We start from the raw sequence: 4,758 nt of genomic DNA, 5'->3' as shown, positions 1-4,758 counted from the left end.
ATACTGAGAGGGGGGGTGAATCAGTATCTAACCGGTTATAATATTTTCTTGACTTAAAACATGTAAAGCATATTAATATTGTATACCGGTAAACAAGAAATAATGCAGTAAACAAAGATAACAACAACCACATGAGAAACACACCATAACACAGTAGTTTAACGAGGAAACCTAGTGTGGGAAAAACCTCGGTGGGATTTGTGACCCACAATATTCACTTACTGGCCAATAAGAGAATATTACTGCTACAAGAGGGGCCTGCACATGCAGGAAGGCCAAGTGCCTAGAGCTCACTGCTCAATTACAAAATGGGAAGTCTCACTGACTTACAAAATAGATTATATAAATCCAATGTCTTGTACTGCTTCAAAATAGCATCTACTATGCCAGATTCAGTACCGGTTTATAGCTCTGCTTCTGTGCTGGTATGCTTCCTTTCACTGCCGGTGTCGGTGGTCTGTGTTCCGGTGTAGAATCTGACTTTGTTGGTGCCGGTGGATTGCCTTGATGGTGTCATAGGATTGTAAGGTTGCCATCAATGAGAAAACCTTTAATCACCTACAATGTCTCATTGGACTGTGCATTTGCCAACAATATCCCCCTTTGGCATTGATGGCAACACTCATGAGAAAAATTCAAAAATGTATCCAAAAATTGAAGTCCAAAAATTGTTACCAAAAATGTGTGCTCCCCTTGAGCAGATGATCCCTAAGTTATTGGATTTTTCTCATACCACTACTCCCCCTTTGGCATCAATGACAAAGGTTGTCAAAGTGTCAATAGAGTGTGGTTTCCTGCTTCATCCTTGTAACCGGTTGGTTACAATCTGAAAAAGATCTGCCAAAACCAAATTCAAGCTCTCAATGAACTTTTTGTTGTCTTTTATTGCGGCCTCTGTCCTCTGAACTGTACCAGTGAGGTGTTGCATTTGCTCTGCTAGTGTTTTTTGTCCTTGAACTAGGGCATTAGATATTTCTTTCCTTAAGGTGGTAAGGTAGTCCAGTTTTGGACTTAGTCTCCATTTAATATCCTTAGCCTTACCTTTTATTCTTTCCTTTTCTTTTTCCAGCTTTAATAGTTCTTCCTCAAAACTTGCTATCTTCTGCTCAAAAACTAATAGTGAATCAGATGAGTTAATGAAATTGTCAGCTAGTTGATTTATTTCCTCCGGTATCTTGTTGATCTTCTTGTCTATATCAACTATCAAAAAGTTAGTCTTACAAGTATCTTTGTACAAAGTTTTGAATTCCTTTAATGTGCTACATAATTCCGGTAGAAGTGTGTCAAACTGCCTTGTACACTTCTTTATTTCTTCCTCAAGGAATTTATGTTTTTCCTTCTCTAATCTCTCCTTGAATGCTTCCTCTGTTATTTGTTCAACTGTCACAGTGTTTTCAGTAATATACTTAGACAAAGTGTCAAGTTGACTCAAAGAATCTTTATTATCTATATTACATTTTGGAGCTATCATCTTCAGAATTGGAATTGTATCATCTATAGCCTTGTATGCTTATGAGCTACAATCTGTTATTTTCTTTAAGGAGTCCAAAAGAACTTCTGTTACATTAGTTGATTTGAATCCTACAGTTGAAGTGCCAATACTATGTATCCCACCGATGGTAGCAATATCCTTGCTTGTGGTGACCTCTGGTAGGTTAGTTTGTGTTTCCATTTCCTTAAGCAAAGGTTTGTCTTGCTCGGCTGATGCCGGTGGTACTGACTCTGTGTGAACCTGTTGCGGTGATGGAGCCTTTTTCTCTACTTGTTGTTCTGTGTTACCATCTTCTGGTTTACCTTCTATGTTATCTATTATCGGTGCCTCACTAGCCATATCTGTCTTTCTAGTTGTGTCCTTATCTACCACAATGTTAAATTTCTAAGTATCAATGTCAACTATGTATAACACCTTAGAGTTTGGATTAGTGTCCTCTTGTGGTATCTCCATACTCTCATTAGCTGGTTAACTTTCAGTTGTAACTATCGGTGGAGTATTCAGAGGTGGTGGGGATAAGTTATCTTTTATTTTTATGCTCGGAGGTCCACCAACCTTGCCTTTACCCTTATCCTTATCTTTTTTATATACTTTGATAGGTTTAGGATGTCTATACTCTTCCTACTTTTCTTTCTCAACAAGGAATATGTCCCATGCATTAGCAGTTTCCTCTCTAACCTCATTTACTCTACCAACCATAAGTGCTACATGTCAGTGTGCAGTTGAGAATACTATCCAGTTAGCCTCTAAGATCATTTCATCTATCTCTTTTTGTGAGTTAATAGGATAAACAGCAAGTAGTTTCTCAATTTTTATTTTCTTGTCAAGCTCTACAATAGCTTGCCTTCTAGCTTCAAGTCTCTTAAATAGTTTTGTCGGTAATTCATCTACAACTTGCATGAAGAATTTCTTATAGATATCCAAGTGTAGAATTACACTATTTTCAACTTTCTCCTTGTCATCAACTGATAATGTATCATATAATTTGTTGATGTTTTTCAGCTGTCCATCCTCTGTTATTTCATCTAGTAGTTTGTCAATTTGAGCAATTTTTTGTTGAGTCTTTTTCTTTGGTGTTAACTTTTTCTTCTTTGGAGTTGTCTTCTTAGTCGGGGGCCTTATTGCCTATTGTTTTTGTCTAGTTCTTCTAGGTGAAGGTGTGGATACCGATGAAGATTCTCTTTTCCTCACAACTCTTTTAAATGTAGCTGGCATGTCACTTTTCGAAGAAGTTGCTACCGATGAAAGGTGAGTTTCTGGCTGTTGTGCTTGTAACTCATCTTTAGTGATACCGGTTTGTTTAAGTACATCTTCTTTGATAGTCTTTTCTTGCCTATATCCTCTTCTTACCATTGCTTCTACCTTCTTTACTCTTTTCTTTGATTGAATTTGATTCTCAATAGTCTCAGCACTGCCAAATACCTCTTCTTTTGGTTCCTTAGGTGCTTCCAGAAGGGCTTTTGCATATGTTTCAATTATGTTGTCATCAGTCTCATAACCCATTTCAATAACCCAAATGGTTTTTGGGACAACTGCCTCCATCCAAATCTCATCTTTCTTAATAACAAAGCATATGTCGTCCTTATACTTATCTACAATTGCTTGTGAAAGTATGACTCTAGTATTCATCTGGGCCTTTAATGCCCGAAACTACTCATTTATATTCTTTTCTCTATTTTCACCCATGTTGTACAGTAAATCAGACAGTTGTTTGCCTACCGGTATGTCAAAACCTAGATTTTTGTTGCCAATACCGGGAACCTGTTTTGTTATGTGCAGCATTAAACAGACAAGTAGGTTACCAAATCTAAATGTCCCTTTTTTCTCTTTCTTGATTTTTCCAAGATTATCAATCAGTTCATCCTTCAACCATTCACACACATCTATTTTTGCATTATCTTTGATCATATCATAAGAACTTTTTATGCATAAACTAGAAACTGAGTTTAACCTATTTGCATGTGTTGTTTTATACCCTAAAATCATGCTAATGAATCTGACATTGATATCGGTTACATCATTCACTCTTAAAGATCTTTTGTCAAATGTTGCACCTGTTAGGTTAGTCATAAGGTCATTTGAGACCTTCTTTGTCTTATCAGGTCTGTTACCAATGGAGGGTAACCCTGTCACAGCCTTTACTGCCTCTTTAGTTATTTTGTGAATTGAGTCTAACCAGAAAAATTCACGATGAACCCTTCTTAAAACTATCCTTATAACATCCTTAGGGAATTCCAGAATACTGAGGATTTCAGTGAATCCTAGGGTTTCGACTATTTTGTGTTCAGGTTTCACATTATCAGAATCATCACAAATTATACTCTTATACATGTTCTTAATTTCCTCATCACCTAATTCTTCTATGTGACAATGAATGTACATTCTAGGGTCTTCTGCAAAAACTACTCCTTTGGGAATTTGAGAAAATGCACCAACATTATCATCCTTCTTAGCTATTTCAGGAACTAACTGAAATACGGGCCTAGGGAATTTGATTACTTCGACTACAGTAGGGTTTGCTATGAATTCAGGTACAGAAGAAGATGCCATGATTATAAATACCTTTCTCTGCCTTATGAATGATTGATTGCTGAATTGCTTTGCTACTTTGCTCGAAATATCTTTGCTCGACATTTTTGCACTCTTCAAATGTTTAAATGCTCGGTGAAGTAGAATGGAGCCAAAAACACTGATTTATAATGTTAATTTTGCCAACCACCACATTTAATGCTTGCCAGTTAAGTAATCACTTAACTTATCTACCAGTATAGAAGTAATTTCAACTTCTCACCATCAACCGAGGGAATAATAGCATGTTTCACATTTGATTGCCAAACCCTCAAAGAAATTTTCTTCAGTTAGATGAAGACTCTCCTGCCGGTGGAGTGTTACTTTCTTTTGTCGATGGAGTGTTACTCTATTCTACCGGTGGAGGAGTATTCCTATGGACATTTAGTTCTAATTTCCTAATCCATTGTTTTGAGAATTCTTGCTTTACCTCTTCAACCTTTTCTTTACCTTTCAAACTAGCACCATTATTGTTTACCGGTGAGGAATTGCTTCTACAAAATTTAGCAATATGCCCAATTTTGTTACAGGCATAACAAGTCACATTATTTTTCTGAATAGCTTTCCCATAACCTATGCTGGTTTGTGTTTTGCATTGATTAGACAAGTGTCCAAATCTTCCACAAACATAACATCTCACATTCATTCTACAATTTTCATAATTATGACCAATTTTGTTGCATTTTGAACATTGACCG

Source organism: Cryptomeria japonica, chromosome 4 (genome assembly GCF_030272615.1).
Source record: "Cryptomeria japonica chromosome 4, Sugi_1.0, whole genome shotgun sequence".
Classification (NCBI taxonomy): domain Eukaryota; kingdom Viridiplantae; phylum Streptophyta; class Pinopsida; order Cupressales; family Cupressaceae; genus Cryptomeria; species Cryptomeria japonica.
This window is presented reverse-complemented; position numbering follows the sequence as displayed.